Source organism: Crotalus tigris, unplaced genomic scaffold (genome assembly GCF_016545835.1).
Source record: "Crotalus tigris isolate CLP2741 ecotype Arizona unplaced genomic scaffold, ASM1654583v1 scf7180000017589.2436309, whole genome shotgun sequence".
Lineage (NCBI taxonomy): Eukaryota > Metazoa > Chordata > Lepidosauria > Squamata > Viperidae > Crotalus > Crotalus tigris.
In genome coordinates this window covers 2,270,511-2,289,653 of record NW_024096495.1, presented here as the reverse complement: position 1 = coordinate 2,289,653, position 19,143 = coordinate 2,270,511, and positions in this window count along the sequence as shown.

The following is a 19,143-nucleotide window of genomic DNA, read 5'->3' as shown; positions in this document are numbered from 1 at the left end:
GACAAAAGTCAAAAACAGGATCTAGAGATTAATTTGAATTTGGTATAATAACTAAGGGAAACAGAGAGGAAATTTTTGATGATGTAATGGATAAGCGTGTTATTGGAGTATGTATTACTCAACCATGTTGCTTCCTTAAATACCTGAAGTCTTGTAAAAATGGAAAATTAATAAAACTTGTTTAAAAAAATAGTAACAGTTCCCCAAAAATAACAATCTTAAGCATCTTACACTTGATTAATATAAAAATCTGTAAACCTTGAAAAAAGAAAGACTAACATATATACATATATTGTTCCCCCCAAGCTGAATGCTGATTAATATATTACAACAATATTAGTTTTCCTCCCCTCGCAAAACAGGCTTCCCAAATTTTAAACTATTAAATATTAATTCTATTTGCAAATTATATTAATGACAAAATAGTTAACAGGAATAAAATAAGAATAAAAAAGACAAGACTAGAATTCCAAAACCCTTTGTTAACAATCACTTTACCATGGCTTCTTAACTATCCCACCCAAGAATTAACACTGATTGGTCTCGATCGACTGAAAATTTTAAACTGTACAAGGTTTCATGTGTTGCTTGTATTCACCTGAATCCCCAACTAGAGGCACTTTTGGTAGCATCCCATAGTTTACATTCATAGAACAGACTGGTTATATTCTGAAGATATGGGACTGGTAATAATATCAATTTAAAGCAAGGGCAGTAAGAATGATCTATGCCAGTGATGGCAAACCTTTTAGAGACCAAGTGGCCAAACTGCAACCCAAAACCCATTAATGCATGGTCGGGTGCCAGGTGTGTGTGGCCATTGGGTGGGTGTGGTCCATTGGGTGGGTGTGGCCCATTGGGTGGGCGTGGCTACAGTGGTAATGGCAGACTGGGTGGGACTAAAAAGTTCAATCAATTCCAACTTTGCAAGATCTTTTTTTTCTGCAAGAAATTGAAATTGATTGATTGATTGATTGAACCTTTTTTTATTTTGTACACAGCGGTGGAGGCCTAAAGGCCTAAAGCAAAAAGACCTAGGACTGGGGTGACGGTGCGTGTGCCCACAGAGAGGGCTCTGAATGCCTCTTCTGGCACCTGTGCCATAGGTTCGCCACCACTGATCTATGCAATTACTTTTTTGTTAGCAAATTATATTCTAAACATTTAAATCACAAATTCCAAGGCTGCATACAGACAGAAGGTATAGTTCACATCATTCAGAAGATGACCAGGCAAGATTCAGAGAAAGAAGTCAACAATAGGTCATATTTTGGTGCTTTGCCATCTTGCATAAAAATACACATATAAAAAGGAATTGTCTCTTTCTATGGTCTTTCTGGATTTTAAACATAGCTTTGACTCAGTTTTACTCCTTAAGAAAAATGAAAAAAAAATCACAACTTTTTCTGATTTTTTTTGAGATCAGCACTCACTGTACCCATTAGAACAATAAATAGGAATGCCTGAAATGCAGGTAAAGGCTTGGAGGAGGACAATAAAGTACTGGTTGAAAATCCAATTCCTTCTAGTTGGCTTGACCCTTGCTATTAGAGAGTTTTTTTCTCTATAAAGTTGGCATTATACAGTTTTTCTACACCATTTTTAATTTCAATACGGCATGACAATGCCAAAAACGGTTTACCCAAAGAATAAGGGATATGGACGTCCAGGCCAAAGTTAATAGGTTGTCCCAGCATAGCAGAAATTGGATAAGTAAGGGCAGTTGGGAACTGGCATAATACCTACAAACTCTAACTTTCCCCAAACTGAGGATAGCATTTTCAAAGTCTAGCATAATGTCTTACCATCTGTGTTACTGCAAGGCAGATATTCCAAAATCCCATTAACCAAGCATATCTGCTCATGTGGTGACAAGAAAATAAAATCCATTTCACACATACTATTACACTGTAAATTCTACAGAGATATTAGGTCTGCTTATATTCTGCTCTTAATATGTGAAGTTCCAGGAAGGTCAGACAATTTCTATGTGAACCATCTTTAGGAGATTCAAAACCCTTTATCACTTGTGCAATAGCCAACTTTTGTATTGTTGAGATGCAAACAAGTCATAAATGGTCACAAGTATAATCACTTCAGTTTTACTTGAGATATATTATGTGTTAGCTATCTTGTTTTAGATGATATGTATTTTACCTCATAGATGATAATATTTTATTTTTGCACAATTAATTAACATGCCATTATTGTAGCTATGTTATATTTTTATTAAAGAGACTACTTATTATAGTATGTTAGTTCCTTATCTCCCTCTTTTGATTTTAAATTTTTATATTTTTAAATTTGGAGGCCATTGACTGAAACATAATCACTACTAACTAGAAAATCTGTGCCCCATTTACTACTATTTACTATTATTTCAGAGGTATGTCTTTACCTAAATCAAGAAATGAATGACCATGACAGTGGGAGCAGGAGCAACTTCCAAATTCCCACAAGCTTCCCCATTGAAATTTCTTGTGCTAAGTTGGCAGGAGCATCAGACATCTTCCTTCCTTCCTTCCTTCCTTCCTTCCTTCCTTCCTTCCTTCCTTCCTTCCTTCCTTCCTTCCTTCCTTCCTCCCTCCCTCCCTCCCCCCCTCCCTCCCTCCCTCCCTCCCCCATTCATTTTCTTTCTTCCTTCATTTTCCCTCTCCCTTTCTTCTTCTTCTTCCTTCCTTCCTTCCTTCCTTCCTTCCTTCCTTCCTTCCTTCTTCTCTTCCTCTCCCCTTCTGCCCTTCCTCCATTCTTCCTTCCACCTTTCCTTGCCTCTACCCTTCTCTCCTTGCCTCCCACTTATTTATATCCATCATTATCTTTCTTTCTTCATTCTTTCTTCTTTTTTCATTCCCTTCCTCCCTCCTTCCCTCCCAGCTTCTTCATTTACTTTTCTTGTGGAAAGCTTGTAGGAAGAAAGTCAGTGGGAAGTCAGGAGGAAGTTATATGTTCAGGGCCTATAGGCAGGTCAGTGGCTGCTCATAGATGGGGAAGGGAGTTGATGTGGTATGCAGAGCTGTGGGTCAAGAATGTTATATGGGGTTGCACAAGAAATGCCACATGGGTTCAGAAGGGTAGGTGTGCATGATAGATGCTGCCTAGGTCAGGGAGAGGGTGTAGGGATTATAGGGGTGCATAATAAGGGCCACATGTGTCAGGTAGGGAGTCTAGGGAGGCAGCGTGGGTCAATAAGAATGTATGGGATATACAGTAGGGTTATACAGGGGTGGTGCTGCAAGGCTGGGAATGACATATGGGTGAGTTGAGAAATGTCTATGGGGGCTTGGGCATACACAAGAGATGTGCATGTCAAGAAAAGTGCATGGAGGGAAGAGGTCAGGGAGGATGTGTGAGGTTGTGCAAGAGGTGCCAAGCAGGTCAGAAAAGATGAGCAGGTGGGTGGCATAGGTTAGGATGTGCAAGAAGTTCTCTGTGGATTGAGGAAGGTGCACAGAGAGGTAGCACAAATTGGAGGAACACATGAGGAGATGACATGAGCCAGAAAAGGCACGGGGGATTGGTTCCTTCCTTCCTTTCCCCCCTGCCTCCCTGCCTCCCTCCTTCTTTTCCCAGTAGACGTGTTGGCTGTGCTGTGTGAGTGAAGGATTATAAGACTATAAAACTATCACACAATACTGAAAATGAAGCTCACAAGAGCACAGCAGCAGCCCAGTAGCACATGAGTCAGTAGTACTGAAGAAGCTACATCATTATCAACCTTTATTCCTTCAGGATTCATAGCTCCTGGAGTTTGGACACATTCTATACTTTAGCCCAGGGGTGTCAAACTGCCAGTCCGTGGGCCAGTTTCATCAAAGTGGAGCCGCACCCACCCCATTGCCGGCACTGGCAAAAAAGCTCTGATACGTTGCGTGATGTCACGTGACGTCGCGAGTTTGACATGTCTGTTAGCCCATTTAAGGACCTTGATTCAAAAAATGTTGCCTTGTGATGCACCATATTGCCTTATTAAAGATCACAACAATCAGAGTTAGTGATAAATTGTTGATAATTCCAAACTAAGAGTAGAAAAAAAAATCTATATTGGGCAGCTTCCAATCAGTATCCTTCTGACAGATAGATCTGAAACATTTCCCTCTTCATTGCTGACTTGTCCAAGATTCAGAATTCCCAGTTATGAAGTAAAGTTTATTAGTCAGTAAATTTTAAACCAAATATCCATCGAGTTTCCATTATTCTACTATTTTGAAAGATTTGCTGTTTCTCGTTCATCAAATCTGGCCTTGCAGAAGAAGTAAAAACTTTGACTCTTCCAAGTGGTGGATTTACACCTTCCTTTCCTAAAAGAATAGGTTTGATGCTGCAATAACTCATAATTACTGGCTTGAAGGAAAAGGCAAGTTCACACCTGTGCTTTCTTGAAGCAGTGGGTAATTTATAGTGTCCTTTCTATATAAATCAATAGCGACATCTTCTTTTCTTCACTGGCTTCATTGGTTGACCTGCTCTTATAATGTACATGCAATTAAATTTAGCTTTTATGAATAATCCTTTTTGCAGAACTAATTTGTGTGAAGGCTACATTTAAAGGGGCTATATATTAGATACTACAGTCCCATTATGATTCTGCTAACCAAAGAATAGAAGGCAGTACACGACTTCGCAACTAACAACAACAAATAGCTAGACTACACTGATTTAAGATCAGAGATGTTCAAAATTTCTATTTGGGTAATTTTCCTCAGCCCCAAATGAAACCAGGATATAAAATAGACTACAGACAAAAGAAAACATCCAGAACGTAACTATAACCAAAATTATCTACCAAAAAGAAAGAAAACATAAAGACTTACATTTGACTTTATGTGTATAAAATTGTACCATTTGAGAATAAATGTTGCTATTATCATTCTATTAGCTACATTTTTATAAATTTAAAAAAATGTTCAATTACAGGTACAAATCTACAACTACATTTACTAGATAAACAAATCTGCATGCCACATAAAATGATTTTTAGTCAAACTTTCAGTTTTCTTAAACACTACCATCTCCAGCCTTAAAATTTAATCTGCATTGTTACTCTAAATCCAGTCCTAATCTGAGGTTCTTTTTTCAAGCATTCATTCTGAAAAAGTATCTATTTCTCATTAGTAAGCATATGTTTCTTGAACTTCCTTGAATTGTTTTGTGCTGGAGATAAGTTTATTATACTCATTTTCTCTGTTGGTAGTCAATTATAATATCAGTGCCAAGAGATATGATGGCCAGAGTAGTTTAAGTTGCTGTTCATTCATGTCAGCAATTTTCTTTTCTCCCAAATGCCTTTGCCTGACATAAAACCTTCATTATTTCTCCTGACATAAAATCATATTCCTAGACAGTTCAAAGCCTTACCTGTCAAGTAAAACTTGTTTTAAATAAAATCCAATATTCATGAGTCGTTTATTTAACTTGTTCGGCATCTCTAGTTGGATCTTGTCCATAGTTTGAAAAAAGAGGTTAGAATATTATATCAAATCAGTATATTAACCCATCAAACCTAGTAGATCTACTCTAATATTTTAGGAATAGTTTTTCTTTAGTGAAAATGTGAAGGAGATGTTAGACAGTATTAACTGGAATTGCCTGGGTAGAATCTCAATCTCTCTCTCTCTCTCTCTCTCTCTCTCTCTCTCTCTCTCTCTCTGTGTGTGTGTGTGTGTGTGAGAGAGAGAGAGAGAGAGAGAGAGAGAGAGAGAGAGAGAGAGAGAGGGAGAGAGAGAGAGAGAGAGAGAGAGAGAGAGAGAGAGAGAGAGAGAGAGAGGGATTATAAAAGTGACTGGTCAAATACTGTTTTGAATACAAAGCTTCACCAATTTCCAGTGAGGGTTGGCGAGTTAAGACATTTGCATAATAAGCAGATATGATAGTGACAGCTACAACTGAAGGACTGATCAGTAAACTGGTTCCCCAGAACCATTCCAGAAAAGGAGATAATGGAACTTTGCTCACTTACGCCCCAGATGACATCTTCTCATGAGGAGACCACTGTGGATTCAAGTACCAGAAGAAAAAGGAAGCCATCATGTTCCAAACCACAGCAGAGCTTTAAAAGAACATAACTCATTTTCTAATATTTTTGGTAATTACCTAATCAACTACCTTAAGGATATCAGAGATCTTCAAAATGACAAAGTATGAAAATCCACTTGGTGAATTTACTTTCATACTTAAATAAAATAAATAACTATAAGTTTAAAAACTTAAAGAATTATAAATAAATGGCAAAATGCTAAATAAGAAGCTGATTTAAGACAGCTATAAACAAATTTAAGAAAGTTATATAAACAGGAAATAAACTCCACACCCACTGGCAAAAAAAAATGATGATGATGTTGTCTAGTTGGATAATGGAAAAATAGGCAAGAAACAACAAACCTTGGAGAGCAGTAAATGACTTCAAAGTTATACAGTAAATGATCTAAGGCAGGGGTGTCAAACTGCCAGCCCACGGGCCGGATGTGTCATGCCAAAACCGTACCCACCCCATTGCTGGCAATGGGAAAGAAGTCATGATACATCGCAACATGTCATGTGACGTTGCGAGTTTGACACCCCTGATCTAAGGGATCAAACAACTTGGAATAATGGAATATTAGGATTTTTAGTATAAGATTTTGAAAATAATTATATAAATAAACAGCACCTTCATGGAAATTAATTTGTTAAGTCAATTCTAAGTTGAAACAGAAATGTGTGACTTTATGGTTTTAGAAATTTAACACTAGAGGGGGACTAAAGCAGAAAGAGAAATGGAAAAACAAAGTGAAAAATCTGTCTCTTGTCTTTGGTCAGCTGCAGTCCTTGCAAAATGACAGAATACATATGACATTTGAAATACTTCAGGAGATTTTTGAAGTCAAAAAGTCGCAGTTTTATACTCAACAATGATGCATGCTTCTATGAAAAGGTTATGTCTAAAATATGACTGTGGGCAGAGTTAGCCTGCAATGCTTCATTCTAACCACTGTGCCGCCATGGCTCTTATAGATTCTCTCATCCTTTTCAATCCCTGCTGTTCCCTATGTCTTTCTCTCTTTCTTGCCTGCATCATGTTCTCGTAAATCATCCTCGATTCCATCAACACTTGTTCACATATTGTTCCCTTTCTTACTCACCACATACATGCATTATCCTTTTTATTGGAAGTGGTAGTCTTCCCCTTCATAAAAGGCTGAGGCCCCCCTGTAAATCAGACAGAAGGAAGAATCACAGGAAATGTATTTTCTGTCCCAGGTTTCTTCTTTTCACAACATCATTTACTCTGTTTTACTTATAGACTAGAAAGGAAGATCACTTAATTAATCAAAAAGCAACAATTTGGTGTGAGTTATTTCACACACACACACGTTCCTCCTCCACAGTAGCACACTGTAGAAAAATAGAGATTTCTTCTCTTTTTTATCATTCCCCTTCTAATGATGGGAATACCTTGATCTTTTGCATCTAAACCTTCAGGTAAAAATTAACTTCTACTGAACTTCTGCTTCCTTTGTTAAAATTATGTAATGCATCACCTTGATCCGACATTATCTCTTTTGGAGTGATGAGGGAACTGCCTTCACATAGTTGAAGAAAGAAGTCTTTCTTTAATTCACAGATTCTCAGTAGAAGAAAAATATTTTATTTTATTTTATATTATTTTATGCATTTTAAACATGCCACTTCAACAAGTCACCTCTTAACTTTTCTCAGCTGTAATATGAATTGGATATGAATAGCTCTCATTATTGGCTAGTTTTTGTTTTTTACGGAGCAGAGTATAATGGACTAAATGAATGCTTAACATGAATCTATTTTTTAAAGCAAAATACTAAATGCTTGTCTTGTGAAGGGAAAAGCACTAAAACAGCAATGGTATTTTTGCTGCCAACTGAGAAAACTATATTTTGAAAAGCAAGCTGGGTCATCATAGATAGGTCATTGCTGGCATGATGTAGCACAGTGGTGGTGAACCTATGGCACACGTGCCAGAGGCGGCACTCGAAGCGCTCTCTGTGGGCACATAGGCCATGCACTGGAGATGGCAACCATCCCTCTTCAACCAGCCGCCCACTAACTTGCCAAGGTCCCACATAGCCAGAAGCATCCCAGCACCCATGCGCTTGCTGGCCTCTGTGTGCAGTGACCGATGGTGTCAGGCAGCAGCCGTCCCTGCCCCTGCCACACCTTGCCCTGTGACAATGGCACCCCTGCCCTGCCTCATCTTGCCTCACCTCACCCCACAGGACGAGCCTCCTGCCCACCGCCCCACTTGCCAGAGACCCTCTGGATCTCCCCCAACCCTGCCCGGCCCACGAGCAACATTGAGGTGATCATGCCCATCTTGGCTACTCCCACCCAATCTGCCATGACCATCTGGGCCACGCCCACCTGGCACCAGCAATAAATAAGTGGGTTTGGGGTTGCAATTTTGGCACTCGGTCTCTAAAAGTTTCGCTATCACTGATATAGCATTTTTTCTGGAAAATTATTGCTCCAATAACTATATAGGAAAGGCCTATTTGCTGAGTTTGTCACACGGATACCTATGTAATTGAATCTGGGGGTTAAGAGAGATTAGAACCAAATACTGTAGTGTATTCATTTAAAGATTTTTTATTATTTCTGCTGTTCTTAAATATTGTATTAATTAGTTGCTCTGTCTTTTCACAATCTAAGATTTCAGCATTATCTATCAATTAGTTAAATCACATAGGAATTGGGATATATAATAAATCCAAAAACAACTGGAGCACCACTTGAACACCATTGGCATTGACAAATTCGCTATTAGTCAATTGCAAAAGGCGGCCTTACTAGGAACTGCTTCCATCCTGCGACAATATCTGTAATACCAAACATCCACATCTGCCTATCCCAGGTCCTGGGTAAGGACTTGATAGGTAGAAAAAATGCCAAATCCAGTCTGAACATCTGGCTGACTGTGCGATGATCCATAATAATAATAATACCCCCAGTGAGGTACTACCTTGACATGGTTGTGTGGCTTGTGTACTCTGAGGAAGATGAGAGCTATGCCAGAGGTTCAACCATACTGAACAGGTCTCATCAGAGGAATCAGACAAAGAGTGTCTCTCCCATAAAAAATATGGTGAGACGTAAATTTCAGAATGCCATACCGGCTCGTATGTCACCCGGGTTAACAAGGTCCACGCTAGATATTGGAGTTCCTGGATATCTGGTGAAAAATGGGTTACAGGACTCAGGACTGTTGGTTGAGCAACCAGGGCTAACAGCTGCAGAACTACTGGAAAAAAAGGTGTTTACCCGTCACAGATACACAGTGATTGAAAACAAAGAAATAATGATCTGTTACTACAGATCAAGTCCACAAGAATTGGATATCTAAAACCAACGCACCAGTTCTGGAAAGAACAACATCCAGAATCAGAAATAACAGAACAGAGACTAGCAGATCAACGCAGATTTATAATACAAAATAAAGTATTCACAGAAACAGAGTTGGACGAACTGCAAAGGTTTACCCAGGTCAAAGAAATCAAAGCCTTACCAGAAGTAATTCAGAATGTAGAGGCAAACCAAGGGGAGTTGGCAGTGAAGGAATCCAGCAGAGATATACAACTGTTCTCATTTGGAAACCAGGCACCTCTTCCTCAGGAAGAACAAAACCCTCTAACTAAAGAAATAAAAGAATTGAAACAAAGAATAACTGAGCATCTAGAACAGCACAAAAACAACAGAATCAGGCTGCCTGCATTGAAGCTTGTTTCAAAGAAACAGCTAGCACAAGCATTAAAAGATGCAAATACTGCAATAGCAAGTATAAGCACCAATTCACTGCAAGAAACAAACCAACTAATGTACAGCACAGATGCAGTTATAACAGAATACCTGGGATGTAAAATCAACAAAAAAGAAAAACAAACAAACAGTGCACCACAAAAATGGAAGGTTAGACTAGAAAATAAGATCAGCAAGTTAAGATACATGCAAGCAAGCTAGAACAGATGAAAGAAAAGAAGCTGAAGAACAAGAAGACCAAAGAATACCTAATCAAGAAATACCACTTAGAAACAAGGAAGATCAAGGAAGCACTGGAAATAATAAAGCAACAAATAACAGCTATAGCCAGGAAAATCAGTAGATATGAAGCTCGAATTGCAAACTTATAGGCAGAACCTCCAATTTCAATCCAATCAGAAATGTTTCTATCAATCCATCAATGGAGAAACTGCAATGAATTAATCAGTACCTGACAAGGAAGAAACAGTGCAGTTCTGGAAGCAGATATGGGATAACCCAAAGAAATACAACAAGGATGCGGCTTGGTTAAAAGAGGTGGATGCAAATAGAACAGAAGCTGAAACGAAAGAACTAGTAATAACAACAAAAATGGTAGAAAAAAGAGCAAGGAAGATCAAAAATTGGTCAGCACCAGGTGAAGATGAACTGCATGGATTTTGGTTGAAACATCTAACTGTTATACACCCACTCATTGCCAAGCAGTTCAACAATATACTACAAGGAGGAGAAATTGAAAAATGGCTAACAATTGGGAAAACCTACCTAATAATGAAAAATTCAGCAAAAGGGGCAACACCAGGAAACTACAGGCCAATTACCTGCTTACCAACAACTTTCAAATTACTAACTGGTGTAGTAGCTGATGCAGTACAACAGCATCTAGTTGAAAACAATCTCTTTCCACCTGAGTAGAAAGGAAACCGCCCCAATAGCAGAGGAACAAAAGATCAACTCCTAATAGACAAAATGATCTTGGAAAACTGCAAGAAAAGGAAGACCAACCTGAATATAACATAGATTGACCACAAAAAGGCATTTGACTCTCTGCCACATGACTGGATAATCAAGTGCCTAGAAATAACAGGAGTCAGTAGAAACATCAGAAAATTTGTGCAAAGATCGATAGCACAATGGAAGACACAATTGCAGATCAACGGTGAGAGACTGGGAGAGGTTAATATCAAGAGAGGAATATTTCAAGGAGATTCATTGTCACCATTACTATTTGTTATTGCACTGTTTCCTCTGTCAACAATACTGAATAACTCAGGACATGGCTATCAAACATCAAAAACATCTATCAGACTCTCCCATCTCCTTTACATGGATGATCTGAAGCTGTATGGAAAAACATCATCTGAAATAGAATCGCTGCTCAACATTGTCCATATATATAGCCAAGATGTTGCTATGGAGTTTGGCTTGGACAAATGTGCCACACTTACTATCACACAAGGAAAAGTAGTGAAAACTGAAGGAATCAAGATGCCCCACGAAAATAACATTAAGAGTCTGGATGAGGAAAATTACTACAAATACTTGGGTATCCTTCAAGCTGACAACATCAAGCACACTGAAGTCAAGAAAAAGATTAGAGGTGAATACATCAAGAGAGTGAAGAAGATCTTAAAGTCCAAACTCAATGGAGGAAATACCACAAAGGCAATCAACACTTGGGAAATTCCAGTCATTAGGTACACAGCTGGAATAGTGGACTGGACTCAAGCAGAATTAAAAGCAATGAATAGGAAGACCAGAAAAAATAATGACAATGAATCATGCCCTTCATCCATGCAGTGACGTTGACAGACTTTATCTACCAAGGCAAATAGGTGGGCGTGGAATGCTACAAGTACATCAGATGGTTGAGGAAGAAAAAATGGCTTTGGAAGAATATCTGAAGAACAATGATGAAGATGCACTGAAATTAGTATATCAGGAAGGCTTACTAACTACTGGAGAGACCAAACTGGCCTACAAGAAAGACCAAATGAAGAACAGAATAGAGGCATGGGAAGACAAAGCACTACATGGCCAATACATTAAAAAAATAGCTGGGAAAGCAGATAATAATAAAACCTGGCAATGGCTAAGAGCAGGAAAATTGAAGAAAGAGACCGAGGGACTAATTCTGGCTGCACAAGACCAAGCCTTAAGGACAAATGCATATAAAGTCAAAATTGAGAAGACAGCAACAGACAGTAAGTGCCGCCTATGCAAAGAAGCTGAAGAAACAGTGGACCACCTGGTAAGCTGTTGCAAGAAGATTGCACAGACTGACTACAAGCAGCGGCATGACAAAGTAGCAACAATGGTGCATTGGAAGATCTGCAAAAAATATCATTTGCCTGTAAGCAAAAACTGGTGGGATCATAAAATAGAGAAAGTCATAGAAAATGATAAAATTAAACTGCTCTTGGACTTCAGAATTCAAACAGACAAGCACCTGCAACATAATACCCCAGACTTAACAATTGTCGATAAGAAAGACAAAAAAAGTCTGGATAGTGGATGTGGCAATGCCTGGAGACAGCAGAATAGACGAGAAAGAACTGGAGAAGATAACAAAATACAAAAACCTACAAATAGAAATAGAAAGACTGTGGCAAAAGCAAGCAAGGGTAGTACCAATAGTGATAGGCTCCTTGGGTGCAATCCCTAAACAACTGGAGTACCACTTGAACACCATTGGCATTGACAAATTCGCTATTAGTCAATTGCAAAAGGCAGCCTTACTAGGAACTGCTTCCATCCTGCGATGATATCTGTAATACCATCAAACATCCACATCTACCTATCCCAGGTCCTGGGTAAGGACTCGATAGGTAGACAAATGCCAAATCCAGTCTGAACATCTGGCTGACTGTGTGATGATCCATAATAATAATAATAATAATAATAATAATAATAATAATAATAATAATAATAATAAGTTGGAAGGGACCTTGGAGGTCATCAAGTCCAACCCCCTGCTCAGGCAGGTAACCCTATACCATTTCAGACAAATGGCTGTCCAATTTCTTCTTAAAAACTTCCAGTGTTGGAGCATTCACTGCTTCTGGAGGCAGGTTGTTCCACTGGTTAATTTTTCTAACTGTCAGGAAGTTTCTCCTTAGTTCTAGGTTGCTTCTCTCCTTGATTAGTTTCCATCTGTTGCTTCTTGTCCTGCCTTACAATGATTTATTGTAAATCAAGGAGTACCTGTAAGATTAATTTTCCATTCTCTCTTTGGTCAGTTTCCATTCATTGTTTCTTGTCCTGCCTTCAGGTGCTTTGGAGAATAGGCTGACAGCCCCTCAGATATTGGAACAGTGTTACCCCTAGTCCTTCTCTTCATTAAACTAGACATACCCAATTCCATCAACCTTTCCTTATATGTTTTAACCTCCAGTCCCCTAATCATCTTTGTTGCTCTTCTCTGTACTCTTTCTAGAGTCTCAACAACTTTTTTTACATCGTGGTGACCAAAACTGGATGCAGTATTCCAAGTGTGGCCTTACCAAGGCATTGTAGAGTGGTATTAAGACTTTGCATGATCTTAATTCTATCCCTCTGTTAATGCAGCCTAGCACTGTGTTGGCTTTTTTGGCAGTTGCAGCACACTGCTGGCTCATATTTAAATGATTGTCCACTAGGACTCCGAGATCCCTCTCACAGTTACTACTATTGAGCAAGGTACCCCCTATACTATACCTTTACATTTGGTTTTTCTTGCCTAAATGTAGAACCTTACTTTTTTCACCATTGAATTTCATTTTGTTAGATAGCACCCAGTGTTCAAGTCTGTCCAGATCCTCCTGTATCCTAAGCCTGTCTTCTGGAGTGTTGGCTATTCCTGCCAGCTTGGTGTCGTCTGCAAATTTGATGAGTTCCCTATCTATTCCCTTGTCCAAATCATTGATGAAGATATTGAAGAGCACTGGGCCCAGAACAGCGCCCTGGGGCACCCCACTACACACTTCCCTCCATGTAAATATGGTTCCATTGAGGACCACACACTGAGTACGGCTGGTCAGCCAGCTTCGAATCCATCTGATGGTGATGCTGTCTAACCCGCATTTTTCTATCTTATCAAGTAGTAAGTTGTGATCTACTTTGTCAAATGCCTTACTGAAGTCCAAGTAAATTATATCCACAGCATTCCTCTGGTCCACTAATTTTGTCACTTGGTCAAAGAATGCAATAAGGTTTGTCTGGCATAATCTTTTTTTTGACAAACCTGTGTTGGCTTTTAGTAATGACTTGGTCTGCCTGTAGGTATTCGCTGATTCGTTTTTTGATTATCTTTTCCAGAATCTTCCCAGGTATTGAGGTCAGACTGATAGGTCTGTAATTTCCTGGATCCATTTTCCCCCTTTTTGAAGATGGGAAGTATATCAGCTCTTTTCCAGTCCTCTGGTAGTTCCCCCAGTGCTCCATGATCTTTGAAAAATATAGTTCAGGGGTTCTGAGATCACATCTGCCAGTTCCTTGAGAACCTTGGCCTGTAATCCATCTGGTCCTTGTGATTTGAACTTGTGTAGACTAGACAGGTGCTCACTTACCATTTTCTTGCCTATCTTAACTTGTGTTTCTATTCTGTTTTTTATGGCATTATTTTTATAGGTTGGTCTGCTTTTTCCCTTTGTGTAAAGACATATGTGAAAAATGAGTTAAATAGTTCTGCTTTCTCCCTGTTGCTTGTCACCTTCTTGCCACTTTCACCCACTAATGGACCAATAGTTTCCTCCACCTTTTTCTTGTTTTTTACATGTTGAAAGAAGCTTTCTTTGTTATTTTTGACTTTGGTCGCAAGCCTTAGTTCATTTTGAGCCTTAGCTTTCCTCACTTCATCTTTGCAGGCTCAGGCTATTTGCTGATATTCTGACTTAGTTATGTGTCCCTTTTTCCACTTTCTATACTTGTCCTTTTTATCTTTCAATTTATCAGAGAGTTCTTTGTGCAGCCATGCTGGTTTCTTTTGGGAGCTATTATTTTTCCTCTTTGTTGGTATTGTGCTAGACTGGGCTTTTATTACCTCACTTTTCAAAATTTCCCAAGCATCTTGAGTTGTTTTCCCCTTGAGGATTCTCATCCATGGAATCCTTCCCAAATCCTCTCTAGGTTTATTGAAATTAGCTCTCTTGAAGTCCAAGACTCTAGTTTGAGTGTGTTCTATTGCTTGTGCTTCCATAATGTTGAAGTCCAATATTGCATGATCACTTCCTCCCAAGGTTCCTATGGCTTCAACACCTTCTATCATTTCATCTCTGTTAGTGAGAATTAGATCCAAAATGGCTAATCCCCTAGTTCCCTTCTCTACTTTTTGGGAGACAAAGTTGTCTGCTAGGTTTGTCAGGAATCTGTTTGATCTTCCACTTGGTGCAGAGTTTGTCTCCCAGTTGATGTCAGGGTAGTTAAAGTCCCCCATTATTATTGTGATGTGCTTCCTACATACCTTACCTTAGCTGATTAGCAAAAAAGCTCATCTATTTCCTCTGTTTGGTTGGGTGGCCTATAGCAGTGGTGGCGAACCTATGGCACGGGTGCCAGAGGCGGCACTCAGAGCCCTCTCTGTGGGCACGTGCACCATTGCCCTAGTCCTAGGCCTTCAGCTGGGTTTTATAAAACCTTTTCACTTTAGGCCTCCACTGCCATGTGCAAAAAAAAGGTTCAATCAATCAGTCAATTTCAACTTCTTGCAAAAAAAAAAAAAGATCTTGCAAAGTTGGAATTGATTGATTGATTGAATGCCCAGCCAATGGGCCACACCCAGCCAATGGGCCACATCCACCTGGCACCCGATGATGCATAAGTGGGTTTTGGGTTGCAGTTTGGGCACTCGGTCTCTAAAAGGTTTGCCATCACTGGCCTATAGTATACACCTATGGTAATGTCATTTCCCCCCCGAATATATATATATAAACCAAACAAATAAATGTGAGCATCAGGGAGTGCTAAAAAATTTAATAAAAATTATATTACAGTAATAAAATATATATTACAGTAAAAAAGGAAGCGATCACCAGGAAATAAAACACCAAGGTTTTAATAAATAAAATCAAGCTTTCCATGGCTAGCATCTGCCATCATCATCAGGATACAAGCTAGCTAGTGAGGAAACCTGCTTATAAGCTAGGACAGAGGAAAGAAAACATCTCCTCCATCTCTGTAGGTACAATGGGTACCCCATGAAATTCATCAGACGCCACAGCACTCTGTCCAAACCATCCCAAAATTCATCAAGTGGGATGGTACCATCACAGATGACTCGTATCAACCTCCCTTACATTAGCAACATCTCAGAAGCCACCACCAGACTATTGGCACCCTATGGTATAAGGGTTGCACACAGACCTGACCGGACGTTGTATTCCTGCATTATGAGACCAAAGGACCCACTCCCCATAATTGAGAGATCTGGAGTCGTTTACAGGATTAACTGTAATGACTGTCCAGGCAATTATGTGGGAGAAACTTCTAAAACGGTCGGAACAAAAATTCAGGAACACAAGCTGGCAGTAAGAAGAGGTGAGCAATACTGCCAAATAGTGACTCACATGGAGGAGTTTGGTCATAAATTTAATTTTGACGATGTAAGGGTGGTTGCCAGTGACACCTCTAAGAGTGGTAGGTTACTCAAAGAAGCCTGGTTTTCAGACAACATGTCAATTAATCGACATGTGGACCTACGCCCAGCATATCAGACCATGAAGGCATGGGAAATGTGTAGACGACCTGGGAAAAAACATCTGATTAACAAAAACTCTGGGTGTCCATTAGATGAAACTGGCAACAAAGAAGAGAGACATCTACAATCTAGACCCCCTTTAGTTAACGATTTATCTGTACATCTGCCATTAATTAAGAAATTTATTTATATCAGTGGCCCATCCTCGGATGCCCCAGACACCTCTTTGCATTGTACCCAATACGCAAGAATAAGAACAACAAGTGTCCCAATTAATACAAAACAAACTCACTACCCCAGTGACCATATCGGCTCCACCGTCCCCAATGGTACCTCCATTGCAACGCACCTGGTTGCCGGTGCCTTGGAAAAAGATAGGAATTCAAAAAAGGCAACACCTACTACGAGCGACAGCAGAATAACACCTTTGCTATGCGATCAGAGCCACCGAGACAGAGACATGCCTTCAATGGATGTACAGAAGATCAGTACTTAAAGCCACCCCATTATGGGGGTGGTCACGCGTTCCCGGAGAGCGGCGTTATGGAAGACTGAAAGAGAGACAATCGGATTGAGAGTTGCACTGGATGGCACGAAGGAGGAGCACGGAGGATGCGACACAGTGGGGGGAAATAAAAGTGTGGATGAGATTGATGGCAAGAATTGTGGGGGGGGGGTAGAGGAGTGACAGGATTGAAGGCGCTAAAAAATGAGAACTGAGACAGAATCCCCGGCATGAAATATGATGTGTGCTGGGGGAGTGGAGGAGAGAAACGTCCCGAGGAACACAGGAAGAAGAACCAACTCAATAGCACAGAGGACCCTTTAACTTTGGGAAACATGGGTGGTTGTGTGGATGTAAGTAAGAGCTATAAGAATCACTGAAGGCTGTAAGTGAAGTAAGGATTAGTTGGCTTGGACCTGTTACAAGGTCCATGCATAGAGTTTAGGCGTGGCTATGCTTATAAGCAGGTTTCCTCACTAGCTAGCTTGTATCCTGACGATGATGGCAGATGCTAGCCATTGAAAGCTTGATTTTATTTATTAAAACTTTGGTGTTTTATTTCCTGGTGATCGCTTCCTTTTTTACTGTAATGTATGTACCCGGGAATCTCTATTCCTCAATTTTTAATGTAATTTTACACACACACACGCACACACACACACACACACACAATCTTCAATCTCCAGGAAGAGTATAATCTAGTTATTTATTGTTAAAACAATGTTTAAAACAATAAAAACAGTTATATACAAAGTTAAAAACAACTTAGCTTTTGCTGGTCCTCTGCTAGCGTCCTCAGAGTGAGGCTCAGGGGGTGGGGAAGTTCTTTTTATCCCCTTGCCGATCTAACTGCTTGCTCATTGCTCGCGTGATAGGGCCACTCTTCCTGATTGCCTGTAACTGCGTTAGTTGCCCCGCCCTCTCTTTATTTCACTCCAATTTTGCATTTTTCTGCTATGTCATCCTTGTCCAGCCTCCTCCTCCCTGATGTATATCCTCCCAGTTACTGATATACTCTCCAATCGCTCTTTCCTACTCATTGCGGGGTACGCCTTCCAATCCAGTATTACAAGAGTCCTGCCATGGGGTTTTCCCTTTTTATTCTCCTTGTTGGTCTGCTGGTCTGCCTGTCATTTCTGCATTCCATTATCCATTCTTATCCCATCTCTCTCCTCCGGTTGTTCTCCTCTCCTGACCTGCCATTCTATATACCCTTTCTGCCTTCCATCATCCATTCTTATCAATCCTCCCTTCTCCAATTTTTCCCCTCCCCTAACCTGCCTACCTATATACCATTCCCCCCTTCTCCAGTTTTTCTCTCCTCCTAGTCTGCTGGTCTACCTGCTGTTCCTGTTTCCCATCATGCCTTCTTATCAATCCTCCTCTCTCCAGTTTCCCCCCCCCGGGTCTGCCGATCTCCCTGCTGTTCCTGTCTTCTGTCATCCATTCCTGTCCCTCTTTCCTTCCCCACTTTTCTCCCTCCCAGCCTGCTGGTCTACCTGCCATTCCTGCCTTCCATCATCCATTCCCATCGATCTTTCTTCCTCCACTTTTCCTCTATCCCTACCCTGCCAGTCCTGCCTTTCGTCATCCATTCCTATCAATCCTCCCTTCTCCAACCCCCTAACCTGCTGATCTACATACTGCTTCTGCCTTCCATCATCTATTCCTATCGATGTTCCCCTCCTCAGTTTTCTTCCCCTCGTAATCTGCTGCTCTACCTGCTTTTCCTGCTTTACTATCCATCTTATCTTTACTTGAATCTAAAACACCATTCCAATTTCCCATCATAATAACTGACTTATAGTCCAAAGAAGTTAATTTCTGGTGAATCATCTTGTAGAAATATTTTTGTTGTTGATTGGGAGCATATAATCCAACAAGAAGAGTTCCCTTATCATTTATTAATAAATCAATGATGACATATCTACCTTGTGAATCAAAATCAATTAATTTCGGTGAAAGCTTCTTTCTCACATAAATAACTACACCTCCTTTTTTCTGCAAAGCAGAAGCTATGAAATGTACCCCCAGCTGGGGGTTAAAAATATTTTTGATCTTTAGAAATAATATGAGTCTCTTGTAAACAAATAATATCATTTCTGTGTTGTTTCAAATAATGAAAGACTTTCTTTTCTGTGGTGAATTGAGACCGTTAACATTCCATGTTAGAAGCTTCGCCATTCTTGGCAGGTTGAAG